Source organism: Ictidomys tridecemlineatus, chromosome 12, assembly GCF_052094955.1.
Source record: "Ictidomys tridecemlineatus isolate mIctTri1 chromosome 12, mIctTri1.hap1, whole genome shotgun sequence".
NCBI lineage: Eukaryota > Metazoa > Chordata > Mammalia > Rodentia > Sciuridae > Ictidomys > Ictidomys tridecemlineatus.
Genome location: NC_135488.1, coordinates 64,087,752 through 64,109,857, shown reverse-complemented (window position 1 = coordinate 64,109,857; position 22,106 = coordinate 64,087,752). Strand labels below are relative to the sequence as shown.

The 22,106-nt window shown below is 41.0% G+C and overlaps 1 long non-coding RNA gene across 1 annotated transcript in view; it reads left to right on the top strand.

Moving 5' to 3' along the window:
- Positions 1-1,261: 1,261 nt before the first annotated feature.
- LOC110597829 (uncharacterized) overlaps positions 1,262-22,106 on the top strand; it is a 169,022-nt gene continuing 148,177 nt past the window's right edge. The window contains exons 1-2 of the long non-coding RNA XR_013428878.1: positions 1,262-1,489; positions 21,787-21,873. This is a non-coding gene — a long non-coding RNA (uncharacterized LOC110597829). The remainder of the gene's footprint in view (positions 1,490-21,786; positions 21,874-22,106) is intronic.

Genomic DNA, 22,106 nt, shown 5'->3' with positions numbered 1-22,106 from the left:
TTCATTTGACCAAGGTTATTGGTCCAAGGATGGGCATATGATCGAAAGAAGGCCAATGAGAATTTTCTCCTGGCTTAAAGATCTATTTTTCCCCTCTTGCTGCATAGAGGAAATCATCTGTAAAAAGTACTCATGAGACTAATCCACAGAGAGAATCAGTAGGAAGGGAAGGAGTTAGCCTTAATAGATGGGGATATTTTAAGTCAGTCATGCTCAAGGCCAACTCCAAGTCTGCCATAAGGGCTAACAGCCCCCTTTCCTTAAAATTTGTGAAAATTGAGTTGAACATCTGTCACTTGTAATTTGAGGAGCCCTTGTTGATCCCTCACTGCCTGCTATATCAATTTTGACAGCCGTCCCCAGCCTGACACTTCTCCCGGGGAATGTGTGATCTTATCGTAGATGCATCTAATGATTCTGTCCTCTAGCAGTGTACTCAGAGTGTTCCTAGAATAACCACCAACATAAGAATAGCTAAGATCTTATCATAATCAAAGTCTTATCAAAAGCATAGTGCTAAGGGCATTATATGCATTTTTTTCTTTGGCATTAATATCTCCAATTCCTTACTTTTAATTGGAAAGTACTAGGATTTGGGGAATTTGAGAAGTTGCTCATCATTTGGTCACCAGTAAGTTGGAGTAAAGAAAGTGTAAACCCAGTCGAACTCTCTGGAACCTATGCTGTTACATTATATTGTCCCTTCCTGGGCTTGGCCTCCCAAAGAACAGTGCAGTCACGGAGAGCTCAAACAGAATCCTGTGGCTCCACTTATTTATGAGTTGGGCGGCCACTATTTTGAGATAGTGAGTAATGCTGAAGGGCATTTTGTACTAGGCTGACAAAGTGAACCCTCTTAGCAATGCAAAAGAAAAGGAAATAATGTTCGCAGCTTACAGGTTGAGAAACCCAAACTTAGAGTGATTAAGTGACTTGGACATGGTTACACTGTAGCAGTGTTGAAGTTGGGAAAAGCTCCCAGAAATGTGTGACTTCAGACCCAAGAGGGCTGAAAAGAAAATGTGACTTTGGAAGGCTTATAGAAATCAACGTCTTTAGGTGGATGGTGTGAAGGGCTTGTTCCAGTAAAAAAAAAAAAAAAAAAAGTCTTTCCTTGTTCAATGAATTATTTCATTCTGGGGAGGAGGACTTTGTCTACTTTTCCTTTTTCTGGAAAGGTCAGCCAATGGGTCAGGCAGTTGGGGATTTTCATGAGGTTAGGTTTCCTGATTCATGGGGTCAGATTTATCTCTCTTATTGCCTCTCAGAGAAGGATGAGCTCATTGGTGGTGACAAGAGCAGCTCTCTGTCCCTTCCCTTCTCCAAATGCTGCAAGAAGTGGGATGTGAGCTCTCAAATGTCACAGAAGCCTACAAAATGCTGACTCCCGGATGCCGTGCATAACTGGGGTTGGCTCAGAACGTGGAGACAGGGCAACACCATCATCTGCTAAGAATTCATTGTTCTGCAGCTTGCCCTGGACACAATGGTAAGACTGAGACAGGAGGAATAGATGTGGGGTGGGTGGGGGCAGCAAACTGGGTGTGTCTTTGCAAACAAGTCTTCTTAGGGGGTGGGGAAAGGAGCAGTGCAGGATTAATCAAGAAGCAGACTGTGTGTGGGTTTAGGGCACTGAGAAGCAGGAACATAAAAAAACCAGACAGAACAAAGCAAAGCAAAGCAAAACAAAACAAATACTCAAACTAAGAAAAGGAGGTGGGAAGCATTTGTTTGGAAAGATTTTGATATTCACTGCTTAAAAAGAAGCATTGAAGTCCTCATGGGAAAATTCAGAACTTTGTTTAGTGTTTTTGTATTTTGAATCACAAATGGTAGGTGGGCTCCTTGACCTTTGCAGAGTCAAGGTGCTATTTGGATTAGGAGTTCTGCTGGGTTGAATGGTGCCAGAATCCCTCGTGGGCAGAAGGGCAGCTGATGGCCACAAGCTTTGAGTGGCCCCTAGCAGTAGCCTTGATCATTTCAAAAACAACAGAAAGGAAGAGTTCTGAAGGAGAACTCCAGAGCTCCAGAGGGCTAGCAGAGGCGAGATTGGAGGTTATTTCTTTTGCTTCTTTGTGTGTTTTCCATTGTTTTTGGAAATACTGCAGTCTTATGCAAAATTTTATTTTATGTAAGAGTAAACTATGTCCCTATTGACCATCACTCCATTTGTGGCTTTTCCTTTGTATTAACATGCATATAATGAATCACACAGATGAGAATCCCTGTTTTGTGTGAGTGGCTTTTAAAAAGCATAAATGATACTGGACTGTTCATTCTTTCTGCAACTTGCATTTTCCTCTCAAGATGTCCTGTTTTGACACCTAGATCTACTTCATTCTTTTAACTACAGCATGATAGTCCATAGTGTGATTTTATTATATGTACATATAATATTTACAATAATACAATTATTGTTGTAGCTATTACCTTTATAGTAAATATTAAAATTATTATAATAAATATTCTAACACATGGCTATATATTTATATAGCTATATATGACTTTCTGTTTTATGTATGTTTTACTTATTTATACATTTATTCATTTTCTTATGGATATTTGGGTACTTTACACTTGCAATCCATTGCAAATTTTCAGTGAACAGCCTTGAGGGTAGGGATATAGCTCAGTGGAAGAGCATGTCTGAGGCCCTCAGTTCAATTCCCAGCACCACAAAAACAAAACAAAGATGTGAACAGCCTTGACTCCCTGGGAATGTGTACAGAAGGTTTCTCAAGGCAGATATTGAGGAACCACTGATGGTTGATGCAATAAATTTGTGCTCCATAGAAGCTGTAATGATTGTAGTCCCAATTGCATTATTAAAATATTGTTTTCCTAAAATTTTATCAACACTTGATCATGAGGGAAAAATTGCCAATCCAATAAATGAAAAATGGTATCTCATTAATTTTCTTTGGTATTGCCCTAGTTCCCAATGAGGCTATTTTAATTTATTATTCATCCTTTTCTTATTTAAAAAATTTTCAGGACATATTCACTCCTTTTATAGTATTGAAGGGAGTTCTTTCCTCTTCTTTTCCTCCTCCTGTACAGTATACAGACAAAGACTATTTGCTTTGACTGGGCCATATTAGGTCTAATGACTATTCTTGAACCCATTTTGGTTAGGAGGTAGGACCTATCACTGGAGCAAGTTGAGTGGGTTCTCCTGATTGGTTGTGGACTTCTCCTGGAACTAGGCTGGGTCAACCCTAAGTTCCCTACAGCTGCTGCTGCTGAACAGAGAATGGAAGTAGGGAACAGAAGCAATGACTTTCCAGTTCTAACATTCTGCAACTCCAAGAAGTCCTGAGATTCTACTTGCTTTATCAGGGATTTTTTAAAAACAAATATTTATTTATTTATCAATCAATCAGGGATCTTTTGATTAAAGAGAACAAACACTACTCAAGCTAAATCAGATGTTAAGTGGGATTTATTTAGTGGGGGAAAGCATGGCAGAAAACAGCTGGGCCAGGGTAGGAGCCAGAATGCTGGTAGAAACAAAGGCCTCTTTCTCTCTCACTGTTTTCCTAGGCACATATTCCCTTTTCGTTTTCCTCCTGGTCAACCTCTTCTGCTCACATATTTTCTGCATGACCTAGGCTGACCATCTTAACTTTGACTTACTATGTTTTCTTCTTAAGTATCCACCACCTATTTCCTGTGGTCTCTGGGTCTCTTGTTCAATTATTGGTAAGATAGGAATACATTGGTTTCTAGCCAGCCAAAGGAGATCATGTGTTCAAACCTGATCCAATCAACTTGGCCACCTACATGAAGGACAGAGCTATTGGCCACAGAGGGCTGCCCCTTCCAGAGTCAGTGGGTGTGGCAGTTCCTGCAGAAACTCTAGGCAGGGCAGGCAGTAAAATGTGCCCACTACAAAGGTGTGGTCCTCTTAAATCCAATGAGTTGTGCTGTATGTTGGGATGAGCAAGAATAGCAAGAGTTCCCCCAAATATTCTCTTTTCTCTTCTTCCTCCTTTGACCCTCAAATTTAAATTCTGGATCAAGTGGAACATGCTTAGTAAGTGCTCTACCACTGAGCTGCACCCCAACCCTTAAGCTAAATTTTATGTACAAAGATGTTCTTTAAGTGATAAATGAAAATTAATGAAGTGTTATACTCAAAGCATGGCTGAATAAAATACATCAATTCCATGAAATAGTGTGTGTCATTAAAGTGATGTTCTTAAACATTAAAAATAAAGGAAATGCATACAATTATATATATATATATATATATATATATATATATATATATGTATGTATATAGTTAGTGAAAAAATAGGCCATTTTGGTATATATAGTATGCTTATGGTCATAGAAATTAAAAACTCAAAATTATATATGCATATATATGTATTTATGGACATACATGTATATATACATATATATGCACATATATATGAATGATATGGTAGTCTGCTTGTTTGACAATGGGCATTTCTTTCTTGCCTCTACTTTTCTGTATTTTAATTTTTTAGATTTTTTAATTTTTCCATATTTTTTATTGGTGAATTTTAATTGTAAATAATGGTGGAATTTGTTGTTACATATTTATACATGCACACTTCTGTATTTTTAGATGCAATAAATACATTTGTCTTTTATAAAAGGAAAAACCTAATGAAATTTATTTTAAAGAAGATAGCTTGGGCCTCTTGAACTCTGGGCTATGCGACCCATAACTCTTCTCAGTAATGTCTAAAAGCCATTTCCATTGGGCTCTGAGTTCTGGGCCAAAGGGAGTATTCTTTATATTCAGGGTATCACAGCTTGGCACAGTGCCTGGGTGCATTAGACACTGAGCAAATAATTGCCAAATGAATGAACGAATAATGTATGGATCATTGTGCTGGGTGTGTGGTGAGATTCCAGCTTCTTATTTAGCAATTTAAGTGGAAGATCCTTCAGTGTTTCTCAACTAATAATCCTCACTGAAAAGAGAAGTTCACTGGGAGTTTCCTTATCACCTTCTCAGGGCCACCACTGATTTATCCTGGGTAGGACTTGGGAGACCTTTTTGGCTCAGCCCCTGCACAAACCACTTGACTTCCATCCATGGAGTCGGGACCTCAGGCTGTCAGGAGCTCAGTCCTGTGATCAGCAGCATTCCCATTTCTGTTCTCCATTATACAAAGTGTGCACCCTGTCTTGGGGTGTTGCATTGGATTGGGATCTTACTAAAACCAGAGCTTTCTATTCTGAGAGACATATGTGGGAGTAAAATTTTGAAATCAATAGATCTGTAAGAATGAACAGGTAACACCCCCTGGAACCTGTCTGTGCTGCATTCTCTTTTGACCACCAAACATCCATGAACTTCCACATTCTAGATTTCATCTCTTTCCTCCTTTAAGCCATTTTACCCTGCTGGGGCCGCCCTCACCCCAGGTGGCGCACTGGATCCCATACAACTCCCGTGTCCTTCAGGCTCCAGTAACACCTATTTATTGTTGAGATAAACCTCCAGGGACTGCCAAACTGCTTTTTGCCTCTCTCTGCAGAAGCCCCCTTTCAAAGCAAGTAAGCTTTTCTCCCTGTTACCCCTTCACCTTCTCTGTAGTGCTATAGCACCTCATAGTAGCCAGTACTTGGTAGAGCCCTGTGCCACCCAAAAGTAACTTTAACATTGACTAAGGTCCTACTATATGTTAGGCACCTTTCATGGTGCTGGGGGCACAATAATGGACAAGGCAGAATTGATTCTTCCCCCCTGAAGCTCACCTTCTACCAGGGTGTCAGACATCAATAGAATCAACACAAAATTGGAGCTCAGTTGTCCAATTTAGCTCAGTTGTCCACGATAGCCATGAAGAATTGCAGAGCACCACAAGAGCATCTTGGTGACAAGGTCCAGGGTGGCTGAGGGGCAGATGAGGATGTCGAGGAACTGTGAAGCCAAGGTTTTGGATGGGTTGATTTTGTGGATAGATGTCTGACTCATCCAAGAAGCAGAGAAAGTATGAACCAGGTGGCAAATTTTTCAATGAATAATGAATTTGGAAGAGGGAAATGATGCTGAAGTCATATATTTGGGGGGGGGGGAAACAATGTTAAAGGAAAGATAGAGAAATCTAGAAAGGGGTGGTGGCAGGCAAGTGTTCCACTTAGAGCTTTGACCAGTGGGGGACAGCATTGAGATGCTTGAGGAGTTGAGACCTGACAATCTCTGGAAGGAGAGAGGGCACCCACCTAGTGGATCAAAGTCCTTAAACATGGAAACCAGAGGCTTGTTGGCTTATCTTATTTCACTCTGAGTGGATATAAGGGTCCAATAACAGTGCACCCCAAATACTCCTCCCTCTGTCAAAGACTTGAATAGTGGCTGGCACTATGCCTGGAGGAGGTCATTTCAGTGGGAAATGCTCTTTTCCAAACCCAAACAGGCCTCTTTTCTGCTGAGAGCTGAGAGTTCTTTCTGGGTGTGGTTCAAATCCTGGATCTGCTATCTCTTGGCTGTGTAACCCCAGGCAAAGTACTTAATTTTCCTGTGCCTCAGTTTAATGTCAGAACCTACCTAATATGGAGATTAATGATCTACTTTAAGCAAGTTAGCACATAAGGAGTGCTTAGAAAAGTGCTGGGTACCTAGCAAGTACTAATAAGTCTTACATAGATTACTTGGATCCCTGCAAATTTACAAATTTGTGGAATTTGTAAAAAAAATTTATAATTATCTACGTATCTGGCAAGAGTGAAAGGAATAGGACTTATTCAGGTGTGAAGAACAACTCCTGCAGGGGGAAGGGGGGGATCCCTGATGGGGGTTGCCCTGAATTTTAAATTTTTATTCTACAAAATTACCAGCTTCATGCCTTTTTGTTGGTTTGTCTCTCAGTGCCTCTGATAGAGGAAACTTATCTCTTTCCAAAAGTTGCCAGACTGGGTTAAGCCCACCTACTAGACCCACCCAATAAAAGTGTATATGGCTCAGCCTGGAGGTGATGGATGAGGAAGATGATGTTAGCAGGATTCTGGGAGAAGGTAGGGGTTGGGACAGCAGTGTATGAGAATCAGTTCCTATGGACCTGCCAGAGTCAATTGCTAACTTTCTGGCAAATTTTAAGCCATTAAACATAGCTATTATTAAAAATTACTTTACATAAACTTTCAGCTAAAGACATTTACTAAATACATAAGTACCAAAATTATCTTAATTATTTAACTACATTTAAACACTTATCTATGTTTGCAAGGTTATTAGGTTATTAGTGGAAATATTATGTAATGGTATGCTATTGAACATCTTTCCAACTCTGTACGAAGCGATTTTGTCAGTAGCTTGAAAATTGACCGTGTAGGGATGGAGAGAATGATATATTGAAGACTAAACTTGTAAGTGTATCACATCTGTTGCTGTTAGCTGTTACATTGCTAGTAATAGAAACATTTGAAGAAATATTCTTCCAGCATTATTGCCGCAACCCGGCTGGGCACAGAAACACAAGCCGCTAGAGCAGAAACAAAGTTTTATTTTAAAAAGGCCGCCAGTGACCCGTGTGCATCCCCCTAGCAAGCCGGTCCACACACGTGTGTGTGTCTACCGGAACCGGGGTCCCGGACCCCCCCCCCCCCCCGAAATTCCCTCCTACTATCCTTCCCCAACCAATGGGAACTCTCCTGGAGTCCCGTAACATGAGTCCCGTAGCAGGCTAGGTGAACAGCAGGAGTCCAATTTCCATATGAATGTAAATCTTAACATAATCATATCATCTCAATGGCTAGCTGGCAATCACCTAAAACAAAGGTGCCATGTATCATAATACTTTTGCTGTGGCTCCTAGCACATTATAATGAACAAGTCACTTGTTACTAAGCATGAAATATCAGCCAGCATTTATGTTGGACCTATTCTTTTTTTTTTTTTTTTTAAAGAGAGAGTGAGAGAGAGAGGGGGACAGAGAGAGAGAATTTTAACATTTATTTATTTTTTCTTAGTTCTCGGCGGACACAACATCTTTGTTGGTATGTGGTGCTGCTGAGGATCGAACCCGGGCCGCACGCATGCTAGGCGAGTGGGCTACCGCTTGAGCCACATCCCCAGCCCCCTGGACCTATTCTTGTTTATCATTCACAACATTAGGTTGGTTATCCGTGAAAGAGTTTGGCAAAAATCAATGGAAGTTTTGTTTGGCTTACCAATTAATTGATTTGATGGAATTTGATGAACTTTTTCATCAAGAATATTAAGTATTGTTATTTGCATCCTTTATATCCTAAAATTTATATGCAAACATGCCACCCCACCCACACAGGTTGTTAAACATTTATCAGTGCAACTCTAGTGGGGAAAGAGGGAAAGCTGGGGAAGAGAGCCAGGTCCTGATGGTGCCTTTATGGATTCTTGGCCACAGGAAACATGAGGCCTCTAGCACCCAATAAAACAAAACTGCAGACTTCCTTTCGGGTTGTTGAATTTCCTCAATCTCCTCCCACTCTCATATGGTCCCCATGGTGTCACTCCAGCTGCCTTGAACTTAGACTCTCCCTCCTTGCCCAGTGCCTTTCAGTTGCTGAATCTTGGTGAGGCTGCCTGGCAGTGCATTCCTCGGGGGCCTGAGGCTATAACTTTGTTCAGCACCCAGACCTGGCTTGTCTGCAAGAAACGTTTAGAGAATTTATCTTCTCGAGAACTTAACTTTCTCTTATGTAATATTGTGATTACTAATAACTAATATTTATTCTGCTTTTATTATTAATAGAAGCAGTTCTTTGGGCAGTTATTCTGCTTCAGGTGATCTCTTGGGAAATTTACATATATTATCTCTGATGCCCACTACCACCTGAGGTTATTTTACAGATGGAGAAATTAGAGCCCAGTAGTTTGGGGTCCCCTGACCAGTTAAGGCAGAGCTTGGATTTGAATCCAAGATCTGTGTGACTTTGAAGACAGTTTCACAAAACTACTGTTTTACATCGTGTATGGATTCTACCCTTGCTTAATATGTAGAAGAGTTCGTTAGCTAACATTTTAGCATTGCAATTTAACAAAATTATTTTTCATGTACAGTACTTTACCAAGAGAGAAGCTTGCTACTTGAATGTCTTAGAAAGTTCATTAAACATATAATTAGACTATTTTTTGTGAAATAATCTGTGTGAGTCAGCTTTTTGTCTCTACGACCAAAATACCTGACAATAACAATTGAGAGGAAGAAAAAGTTTATTTTGGCTCATGATTTCAGAGGTCTTAGTCTATGGTCAGCTGATTGATTCCATTGCTCTGGGTGTGGAGTAAGGCAGAACATCATGGCAGAGGGGGGTGGTGGAGGAAAGCGGCTCAGAGCATGGTAGCCAGAAGGCAGAGAGAGGGAAAGGCACCAGGGAAAAATATAAGCCCCAAAGTCATACTCCTAGAGACCTGTTTCCTTCAACCACACTCTATCTGCATACAATTATCATTCAATATGGTAGTCCTTTCAGATTATTAATCCATCAAATGGATTAATGCACCAATTAGATTGCAGCTCTCATGATCTAATCATGAGCTTTTGGGGGACATCTCATATCCAAATCAGAGCAGAATTATTTTTGCTTGGGTAGTGATTTGGTGAAACAAAGCCAACTTCACTCATCTTTTCTGTGAGACTGATCATCAGGAGCAAACCAACAGTTATAGGGACTGACAGCTTTGGGGTCTCTCTGAATTTCCCTATCAGGTCTGCTCTATCCTGGTATCACCTAGACACCCCTGGGGAAAAGATACAAATATTCTGTCTCATTGCCAAGTTACTCTGTGCTTCACTTTGCTTATGCATATAAAGGCAATGTGAGACCAGAATTGGATAGAAGAATGACAAAACCCTTAATCTAATGTGACTTACAATTATTTAGGGAAATGGGCAGGGGTGAAGATAATGGAAGGCCACTGTCCTACCAAATCCTTCCTTCCTACATTAGTTCTCCCATGCTCTAAGAAGTTTGGAAATTCAAATATATATGATTCATTCCCTGTTCTTCAGAAACCCATAGCTGTGAAGACAATTAATGTTTAATTAAAGTACAATTATTGTATCTTCAGGATCTAGCCCTAAACCATCTGGACCGGCAGAATGAAACTGAAAGAGTTTGGGGACGTGACCTGAGCAGGGCCTTGTAATGGGGTAGACACTGGAGGCTCGTTCATGGGCTGACGTATAAATTCAAGCAGCAGGTGAGGTGGGTGATGAGTTCCAACGTGGTTCAGGCAGAAGTTGACGTCTAAGTTGGATTCCCCAGGGTAGAAAGCAGTTAACCCAGAGCAGGGAGTCTGGGAATAGATGGTCTTGCCACTCTTGGTGCTTACTGAATGGAGGCAGGCTTGCCAACGGGTGGGTTAGTGGGACTGACACCAGGCTTTGAAGTGGGGAGATACTGGAGCAAGGCAGAAGCCCAGGGGTGAGCATTTGAGCTTAGCATATCAGCTTCAAGTAACACTATAAGAAATCATTTCAATTACTTACTGCTACATAGTAAATCATTACAAGACTGAGCATTTTAAGATAAAAAGAGTCTGTAATTTCTTAGGACTTTGCGAGGAGCCATGCAGTTCTGTGATCTTGCCCAGGCTCACTAATGCTGTAAACCCACAGATGGTGGCTAGAACATTGGAAGGGCCAAAGTGTCTGTGGGTTCTGGTTGTTGGCTGGGTGTCTTGGTTCCCCATGTAGCCTCTTACTTAGGAGTAAGCTACACTAACTGGAGGGCATGAGAATGAAGATGGAATCTTCATGGAGATGGTTTTGTAAAGCCCAGGCTCTGGAACTCATATAGAACATTTCCTTCATATTTTATTGATCAAAGGTAGTTACCAAGCTAGTCTAGGATCACCTAGATTCAAGGGGCTAAAGACACAGACTCCACCTTTTGAAGGGAGGAGAGACATCACCATGTGGCAAAAGGGACCTGGATCTTTATTATACTTACCATATAGCCCCAAAGAGCTACATAAGACCTCGTAGTCAGAAAATGGAACCTCTGGATTGGCAACAGAATCTCTTATTTATCTTTATGGACTGGAGCCTGAGTAGTGGACTCAGGCTGCCTGACTGATGGTGATCTGAGAGGCAGAGGACCAGAATCAGGGGATGAATACTTTCCACAAGCCCTGGGCTGCTTCATGCTTGCCTGTCCCTATGGTGGCAGACTGGACCTCATTTCATTGCAGCCTCTAGGGGCCTTTTGCACACACCCAACTTAGATCCCAGGAACAGTTCAGACTCTGTAGACTTTGTGTTCTCTTCATGGTAGGCAGGTGGGCCTGAAAAGAAGAGAGGCCCTCCAACCCCTCCATGCTGTGTCCTCTACCCAACAGAAAGTCTTCTACTCTTCAGGTGTGTTCTGAGCTTTTCAGCTTGTGGCAGGGAGTTCCAGTCCTTTGGGTGAAAACCTGGTGGCATAAGAGGAAGGGAGAATAGGGTTGAGGTTGTGGGGCCAAAGACAAGCCTGGAATTTCTCAAAGTACCCTGGTTGGCTCCTCACTACCTGGAGGGGAAATCAGGCATAGTTTTCTTCAACCAGGGCTGTGGTTCTGGTAGTTGTGTGGTGCTTGGGGGCATGGAGACTGAAGGATGAGGGGAGTTATAATATGGATTATAATATGGTTATAATATGGATTATAACCTTCTGCTGTCACTAAGGTCAGCCCCAAGGCCCCACGGCAAATCTTACTTCCCGCCCCCAGCCCTAGTCATAAGAAACCCACACCACTTGTTCAGTCTTCCTTGCAGAGGACATTTCATCTCTTTGAAACCAAACATTCAGGTCTTTCCCCAGCAAACTCGGCTCAGTTCTAACTACAAGCTCTAACTACAGAGAAGCTTTCAGTAAGCTTCATCCCCTGCTTCCCCTAAGGTCTGCCTGATCCCACCCCATAGCCCCCTGTGCCCAAAGGAGGAGCAGAGGAAAGTGCCAGAGCCAATCCTGGGTGGTGCTGCTCCAGGGGTTCCAATAGCACTTTTAAGCCTAGGCCAAATGTACTTCCTGTTTCAAAGAAAGGAGGCTTATTGTGGAGGGGGCTCAAGCAGCTTGGCACAGCCAGCGGAAGAGGTAAGCATAAATAAATCACGAAGGGCGACTTGACTTTCTCTTATAATGCAAACTGGGTTTCAAAATCCCAGGGAATGTGCTTCTGGGCACAACTAGTTTTCCGAATGCCAAGGCACTGGGGGTGGGAGAAGGCTGTGGGCTTGGTGTGGGTGGGCTCTGGTGTAGAGTGGTGCTGGGAGAATGGATATACAAGAAGCAGAAAGTGTTTCTAAACCACTGATAGTCACAGTTTTCTGCTCCTGGACTTCACATCTCCCAACCAAATCTCCCACTTGAGGCTCATGGAGCCATCCTGACTTTTTGGCGGGGGAGCAGGGGGCAGAATCATTAGGAATTGAATTCCTAAACTTTTCAAAGTCTAGACTCAGTTTGCTGTGCTCCAGTTTCTAGCTGGAGTAGGACAGCCCAGGATGGGGCTCAGGGGTTAATTTTTATTTAAGAAGACCCGTCTTCCCAGCCCTAGTTGAAGACATGTCTGGGTTCCTACTAGGGTATCACTCATGCAATTTCCCAGTGCTAGCAATGCTGATTTAGGCCATTCCTTTCAGCCCAGGTGATCACAGTGTCAACAGTCTGGATGGGATAAAGGGTGAATGGGCGAAGGGAGGGGGTGGAAATCCCAGAGAATGGCCAGTGATGGACTCATGGATCAGACCAACGGATAAGGTCTAATCAAGGTCAGAAGGAGTTGGCATCTAGATAGGTCCTTGTAGACACTCTCACAGGAGGGAATGCCAGGTAGTGGAGGTGGGGCAGAGCAACCAAAGGAGCTCAGGACTGTTAACCTCAACTCTCTGTGACTTGGAATTTAAGGAGTTCCTGGGAGAGAACGAGCATGAGACAGGAGTTGAGGGAAGAGGGAATGATTAAGCAAAACCATGCAGAGATGCAAGATGGTGCCAGGGTTCAGCAGGGATGGAGTCTTGGAATCTTTTTTTTTTTTTAATATTTTTTTTACTTGTAGTTGAACACAATACCTTTATTTATTTATTTATTTATTTTTATGTGGTGCTGAGGATCAAATCCAGTTCCTCACATGTGCTAGGCAAGTACTCTACTGCTGAGCCACAACCCTAGCCCCAAGTCTTGGAATCTTATTGGCATCAATGATGATGTGGTTTTCCCTAGCAGTGCTTGGGAATCCTGGCCACAGGGGCCAGGCTGGGAGAAGGACAACATGAGCAGATGACTAGGCACCTTATTTTTATAAAACTGCTGATCTTGAGAGAAGGATTCAGAGCTCTCAGGGTCTAAGAAGATTTTTTTTAATGGCATATCCAGGTAAATTTTTAATGCTGCCTGGGAATACTGCACAATTACAAAGTTTATACTTTAATATATCAAAATGATACTTTGCCATAGTGGGTAAGCAGTGGCCTCACAGGACTGTTCATGGCTAAGGTAATCAGCAATGTGATAAAAGGCACTTGAAGACCTGCATGGTCCCAGTCTCTTCAGGCTTCATGATGTCTGTGATGTAGTCATCAGGCTTCTCCCTGTCTTTCCAGGTCTGTGTCCGGCCCTTTGGCCATTTGCCTTCTACACATCAGCCATGCATTGCCACAGGGTCCACAGTATTGGTCTTTCTCTTCTATGCAAAGTGCTCTGCCCTTGTCCTAGAAGATCCTCTCCCCATTTCTAAATGGAAGAACCTCTCGTCTTCAATCAATTTGACTGTTTATTGTCTGCAACCCAGAAACTGTTTTTGCTGGGCCAAGTTCTGTGTTTCTTCCTCAGCACTCCCCAGGCTCTCCAGTACATTTCAGTTATGGCATTCATCATTTTTGTAATAAAATTCTGTGCACATGCAGTTTTCTCTCTAGGCAACAGCATGATCTCCCTGTCTTATTTATCTTTATACCTCCAGAGCTGAGCGTAGTGTGTCTTGTACATATTTAAATTCTTATTAAAGTATCTTACTTTACTTGATTTTAGAAAATCAAATGATTTAAAACTTTTTCTTTTAAGGATACATATGAATGTATGTTTTAAATAAGATATGTGTATAATTTTTTTTTTGAAAAAGTTACAAGTTTTTCAAGAACTTAGGGTGTGGTATCTTCATCAGCTCAGGCTGCCATAACAACATTGACTGCATGGCTTAAAAAACAGAAATCTATTTTCCCCACAGTTGTAGAGGCTGGAATCTCCAAAATCAAGGTTCTGGAAGGGTTCAGTTTCTGGTGAGGGCTCTCTACCTGGCTTGAAGACCCTGCCCAATGGTCCTTCTTGGATCTCAAATATTTCCTAAAACGCTATTCCAAATGCAGCACATTGGGGTTTGAGGTTTGACACACACACACACACACACACACACACACACACACACATATTTTTTTTGGGTGGTGGAGACAATTTAGCCCATAGCAAATGTTGTAAATAATAAACATGAATATCTTAAGTGGTATCTCTAGTGAAATTCAGGATGAACCCTGATCTCTCAGCAGACTGGGACCTTGCTCAGTACTGCCAGTTCTCCCAGATATCTTCCTCCCGAGCCTTATTACTACCCACTTTGAATCTTCTCCATTTTTCTGTGAATTAATTTTTACTTAGGCAAAAGTAGCAGGTCACTTTAATTGATCAAAAATGATTTCTATTGATTTCATTACTGATCCTTCCTGTCCAGAGGTAGAAGGGTTTGGGGTGAATGGAGGAGGTGAGTGATTGTTTAACTCCAGAGGGTCACCTTATTAGCTGCCTTTTCTCCTTCTCCCTTCATGTTGTGGTGACAACTGGGAGAGGGCAGCTTTATGTCAGATCCAGAAGAAGTGGGAGGGAGCTGAGCTTTGGCCTGAGAAAAGCAGCTGACAAACACATTTACGTATACTTTTATTATAAAGGAAGATATAAAAATGAGTATGAACAAACTCATTTTATTACCTAGTTTAAGCTTTAAACATCATCATTTATATGGCATGTGTCCTTTTGTACCAGTGACTGACATCTGTTAAACACAAGGTTTGGAATGTTGATCTAGTTTGTGTAATTCTGGAAGGTTCCAGAATGTTCTTGGGAAAAAAAAAAGGCACTGGTCCTATCTCTGACAGGGACAGTTAATAAGCATTCACTAAGCTGCCTAATGAGCATCTCTGTGGCGATTAAAGCCTATGTAGGTGTTTCTCCAGGCTGTACATATAATTTTAATTTAATCTTTATTTATTTTACACTGATTAGTCTAGAATTTGTTTTCTTAGGAACAAACACTGAGCCATGCATATTTCCATCATAAAGAGAAAAAATTAAATATCCGTGAACTACAAGGGGCCCTTCAGTTTCCTGGCAGACTGCCAGTTCTCTCGCCCTGTGGAGGCATTTGGTCATTTATTATCTTGCAGGTGCTGTTTGTTTCCTAGGCCCGGCTCTACCTGTTTCTCAGTATCTTAGTTCTTTCTCTTAGTAGAGAACATATTTTATTCTTTCCTCTTCAAAGTTTTTTTTGTGTGTGTATGGCTATAAAAGCAATTCATGTTCATTGTAAAAATGTCCCAAGTACAGAATGGTACAAAGAGGCAAGAAAAAAAAATACTAATAAATCTTAGTACCTATTTGCAATCCCTATTCATTTTTTATTTTACTTCTTTCCCTTAGATTGTCTTTGTATTTTTGACATTGTTGATTCACACTGTATTTTTCAATATTATACCTTGTTTTCTGCACTTGACATTTATTTCTGAAGCTGTCTTATTGTTATTCAAGCAAAAAACTCTATAAATATAATTTTTGATGACTGATACTCTTGTACAGATTGTTAAAGGATAATTTTTCAAAGGTAAAATTATGACTCTTATACACATATAAAATGAGCATTTCAAAGATTTTATTTCTCATCAATTAATGAAGGAACTAGTAAGATGTTATAACTGGTTCAAAGAGGGAACTTAAAGAACTATATATATAAAGACAATAAGGAGTGATGAAATGAATTTACAAGTAGGTAAAAAATTGGAATACCCAGAGGGCAATAATCAGTTGCATTCACTGAATACAATTCATTTGTATTTTTATGAATCTAGAGAATTTGCATTACTATCAATTTTGACAATTTGCATAGTGGTAAAATAGCTCAAAGAAAATGAAGGTCAGTTATAACCCAGTCATCTTTTTAATCATTTGCAAGTCTTTTACAACCTGTCTTGGCAAGATGTAATATGATTTACTTAGCTGTTAGCATGGGATTTGCAGTATTCCTACATGAACATGCATGCTACAGAATGATTTACTTTCCTTCTGAGTAAGATGCGGTAAGTTGCCGAACCTCACTTGACTCCACAGGTTCTTATCTGTAGAGTGAGAACGAGTTGGGTGGTCTCAAAAGACTTTCTGAGGGCTGGGGATGTGGCTCAAGCGGTAGCGCGCTCGCCTGCCATGCGTGCGGCCCGGGTTCGATCCTCAGCACCACATACCAACAAAGATGTTGTGTCCGCCGAGAACTAAAAAATAAATATTAAAAATTCTCTCTCTCTCTCTCTCTCTCTCTCTCTCTCTCTCTCTCTCTCTCTCTCTCTCACTCTCTCTTAAAAAAAAAAAAAGACTTTCTGAATCTCCAAAGTCCCTACTCCATAATTACCTTGTAGCAAAGGTCCATTTGGGACACATCACTCTTTCCTTTTTCTCTCTTATTCTTCCTTTTAGCAAAATTATACTAGTATGATAATAGTATCAAATAGGGTATACCTGTACCCAGTTTGAATGTAAGCCCAAGAGTGATATAAGATAAAAACCAGTGATTAGGGCTGGGGTTGTGGCTTAGCGTGGAGCACTTGCCTCACAGGTGTGAGGCACTGGGTTCAATCCTCAGCACCACATAAGGATAAATAAACAAAATGGAAGTATTGTATGTATCTATAATATTAAAAACAAATAAACAAAAAACAGTGATTAGTCTTCAAAAAAATTTTTTTGCAAGAAGTTTAAATAGAAAAATCATAAGAGGAGAAAAGCATTGTTTCATAGTTTAATTGCCAGGGGTTTTGCTTTCTTCCTGGCAAATAAGATAATGGTGTGTCTTAGCATTGTTGGTGGCTTTTACTTTTTTTAAAAAAATATTTTTTTTTAGTTATAGGTGGACACAATATCTTTATTTTATTTTTCTGTGGTGCTGAGGATCGAACCCGGCGCCTCACACATGGTTGGCGAGCACTCTACCTCTGAGCCACAACCCCAGCCCCTGGTGGCTTTTACTTGATGAAATAAAGTAATAGCTTTACTGGAAGGAAAAAGAATCACCACTGTGAAAGTAAACATAGGTTACATGATGCACTCATATTTCAGAAATAGTTTTTTAGAAAACCCTAAACCAAGAAACAAACAAAAACTGAGTTAGAATCAAGAAAATATATTTGCTTTTGGCCAGTGGATGAAAAAAGAGATAGACCATAAATCTCTTCCTGTTTTATGGATAGTAGGGATTTTGTAACCCAAATAAAACAATTTTTTTCCTGATTCCAAAAGTAATGCTGTTGGAAGAAACCCAAATATCTTATTAACTGATGAACAAAGAAACAAAATGTTATAATCCCCCAAGTGGAATATTATTCAACCATAAAGGGGTGAAGTACTGATACACACTATGACATAAATAAATCTCAAAAACATTATACTAAAAGAAGGCAGACACACAAGGCAACATATTGTATAATTTACTTATATGAAATTTAAATTCAGAATGGTTAAACACACAGAGAAAGAAAGCAAGTCAGTGGCTGCTAGGGGCTGGAGGAGGAGTGAATGAGGAATTCCAATTAATAGCTATAAAGTTTCCTTTCCGGGAAACAGAAATATTTTGGAACTAGATGGTGGTGACTGGATGTACCACATTGTGAATGTCCAAATGCTGCTGAGTTGTAGCATATAAAATGGTTAAAGTGGGAAATTATGTTACTTGTATTTTACCACAATGAAAATAAATAAATAACCCATGTAATACTTGTTGAAAAAATTTTAAAATTCCTAATTGTAAAAAAAAAAAAAAGAGAGAAAGTAAATGCAATATTAGCATTAGAATGTTAAGTTCCTTGGTGGTTGGAACACACCACTTACTATTTGTTGCTTTTTGCCTCACTGAATTGAGGCTTATTAGTGGGGCCCACAGTCCATCAGACACCCAAAAGTTCTTTCTTCTACCTTTATGGGGCCACTCCCATCCTTTGTCCTACTTCAGTGGATCTACTAGAATCAATAGGCTGGGCAACTGGTCATTCAGAGCCTTTTTGAGTGTTTTCTGCTGCAGCTTCCAGAAGTCTTGGGGGTGTGGGGGCTCACTGATCTCTCTAGCTTGAACAGACACTTCAAACCCTCTTCCATCTCCTTAGACATCACCTGGGGACTTGGGATTCACAGAGAAAGACAAAGAGTCTGTACAACTTCCCCTAGGAAGCTTCAGGGGCAGGAGGAAGATCTCCTTTCTTGGCATGGACAAGTTGACCAGAGACACCTCAGGGGCAGGAGAGGACAGAGAAAAGGTTCCTAGTGGCTGAAGCTTGAAAGGTGTGAAGTTAGACATGCAAACTTCTATTTTCCGAGAACCATCATTTTCTCCAGCTTTCTCTACACTCCATCCCAGAAGCAGCAGTTCATCTTTGCATCTAGATTGGTTTTGAGTAAGTAGGGTGAGGGGTGAAGAGATGGACAAGGCCAGGAGACCTTCGTGGGAGGAGCTAAAGGGTTTAGCTGTGTGGGAGGAGCTAAAGGATTTAGCTGGTGTTGAAAATTTGAAGGCTTCAGGGTTAGAGGTGGGCTGAGGGGTCAGGACACAGAAGGGCTTTATCCTAAGAACAGGGTGAACCATTTGGATGCCCCATTTCCCTTCCTGCATCTGGGAATATTTAAGAAGACATTTGCTCCCTGTAAAGGCCAATTGTATCTGCTTGACAGTTTTCCCAAAAGATGAATCCTCTTGTCTTCAAGTTCGTTCAGTTGGAGTGGAAGTGGCTCTGAAGCTAGCAATCAGCAGAGGCCCCCTCTCCTGTCAACTTCAAATCATGTCAGGGAACAAGCTCATTCTTCTGTCCTGGTACTTTGTGTTCAGATGCCTGTTCTCCTAAGTTACATTTCCATCACAGAGCATGTGCTTCTCACACTTTCAATGTGCCAAGTTAGACACGTTGTCACTCAGACCCTTGCCCGGGGTTATAATGCAGGCTGTTGGCAGTGCTGAGGATCTCACTCTGGTTCAGTGTGTGGACTTTCATTTAGCTCCCTGGTTTGGGGTGTGCATTTCCCTCACTCCATTCTGAGGGTGCTGGGGTTTAGAGACTAAATTTCCTGGAGGCGGGGGAAAGATTGTTGTCATCTTATGTCTGCCTGAAGAAGGGATCAGTTTCAACGTAAAGGGAGCCATTTATGGACTTTGAATCAACCTCCCTGCTTTAGTTTCGCATCTGTTCTCCCTTTTATGATTTTTTTTTTTGTAGTGGGGATTGAACCCAGGGGTACTTAACCACTGAACCACATACCCAGCCCTTTTTAAAATATTTTATTTAGAGACAGGGTCTCACTGAATTGCTTATAGCCTTGCTATGTTGCTGAGACTGGCTTTGAACTTGTGATCCTCCTTCCTCAGCCTCTCCAGTTGCTGAGATTACAGGTGTGTACCATGGCACCTGTCGTGTGATAATCTTTTCTTTCCAGTTTCTGAGCATTTTTGGAGTTCTGTTTAGAAAATACCTTGCTTCTCATTGGTATTCTTTCAGGTACTCATGTTTCTCCTCTGCCTTTCAGTTATCTTCCTCCACCTGCTCTGTTCTGATCTGGGTTTCTGATGGTTCTTTTTAATGTGCCTCTTCAAAAAATTTTTAAATAAAATTTTTATTGATATAATAATTGTACATATTATGGAGTACAATGTGTGATTTTTCTTTTTTATTTGTTCTACAGTATGTGTTTTGATACATGTATACATTGGGTAATGATCAAATCGGGGTCATTAGCATATCCATCCACCTTAAACATTTGTTATTTCTATGTTGTGAGAGTGTTGGAAACCTTCTCTTCTAGCTATCTGAAATACACAGTGCATTATTGTTAGCTTTAGACATCCTACTGTGCCATAGAGAGCCAGAATTTATTCCTCTAACTATAACATTACACCTGTTGACCAACCTGTTCTCAATCTCCCCATCTCCCTTACTCTCCCCAGCTCTGGTAAATGCTATTTGATTCTCAACTTCTATGATATCAACTTTTTCAGCTGCCACATATAAGTGAGCTTGTGTGGTACTATGCCTGGCTTATTTCATTGAACATAATGTTCTCCATGTTGTGGGATTTCATCCTTTTTTATGGGTGAATAGTAGCCCACTGTGTATATGCACCACATTTTTAAAATCTAATCATCGGGTAGGAATTTAGTTTGATTCTGTATCTTTGCTCTAGTTCTGTGATAAACATGGGGGTGCAGATGTTCTTATGATATACTGACTTCATTTCCTTTGGATATATATCCAGAAGTGGGATATGCTGAATAGTTCTACTTTCAATTTTTTTTGGGGGTACTGGGGATTGAACTCAGTGTAACTGAGCAACATCCCTGGTCCTTCTAATTTTGAAACAAGTTCTCCTTAAGTTGCCCAGGCTGGCCTTGAAATTGCAATCCTCCTGCCTCAGCCACCCTCATAACTGGGATTATAGGCATGTGCCATCATGCCCAGTTCATTTTTAATTTTTTGTGGAATCTCCATACTGATTTTCATAATGACTATACCAATTTAGGCTATTTTACCTCATGTCATGGCCAATGTCTTGAGGAAGCTGATAATTATCCTTCTATAAAAAGGAAGGAAGGGCTGGGGATATGGCTCAAGCAGTAGCTTGCTCGTCTGGCATGCGCAGGGCGCTGAGTTCAATCCTCAGCACCACATAAAAATAAAGATGTTGTGTCCACTGAAAACTAAAAAATAAAAAAAAATCTCTCTCTTAAAAAAAAAGAAGGAAAAAATTACCCTAAAATTTAATATCTGACAGACCACTACTCTGGCAGGGCACTCCATCCTTATGAAAACAATTAGAGAATCTGATACAATATAATTAGTGTCTTGATTTTGTATGTTCCAGAAAAGTAATAATCAAGATGGCCAGGTGCGGTGGTGCACACCTGTAATCCCAGTAGCTCAGGAGTCTGAGGTAGGAGGATCTCTAGTTCAAAGCCAGTCTCAACAGAAGTGAGGTGCTAAGCAACTCAGTGAGACCCTGTCTCTAAATAAAATACAAAAATAGGTCTGGGGATGTGGTTCAGTGGTCAAATGCCCCTGAGTTCAATCCCCAGTACTGAAAAAGAAAAAAAAAAAAAAGAAAAAAGAATCTGGATGGGCTGTGTTTTGGTGGCCACATCATGGAGAAAGAGGTTTGGACAGAAGTAGTGATTGGCCTGGAAAAGCATGGCCTGGAGTGGGAATGGAAGAGTCTAGAAAGAGCATTCAAAGAAAGGTGGGAGGTAAACTTGATGGTGAAAGTTGTAGCCCAAGAATTTATTTGGGAGTCAGGAAGTTATCAGGTTCCTTGCTGCATCCCTTTCTGGATCTGTGAAATGGCTTTCACAAGAGGGGAGTCACATGGAGGACAAAGCACATTTGCTACATATTTATAGTTAAGAAAAACCAAAGAGAACTGCAAGGCATTTATTCACTAAATATGAAAACTTTCATCTCTCACTCCACCCCTGCCTGGAGACCTTGGTTATAAAGAACTAATGTAATAACTGTGTTGCAACATGTTTTTCCTCTGGTCTGTTTCTTATTCCTCTAGAGAGAGAGAGAAGTATGGACATTTAGACCTCAACTGGAGGCATTGATTGGAAGGATTTCTCCCAGAGTTGGCCCACTCGGAAACCAGGTAATCGGAGCTGGAGGAAAGAGGCACCCCCCACCCCATCCCACCAACTTGTTAGCACACACAACACAAAGCTTTTAACTCCAATCAGAAGGGTCAGTTGTCTTGGTGTGTGAGCTAGGGCTGCAGGCAGTTGGGCTGGGTGGAAAGTAGATGGCTGGCATAAGCTCTTTTTCTTCAGAGTCCAGAATCCGTTGGGGTGGGGTAGGGGGAGGAAGGGAAATTTGCCAAAACGG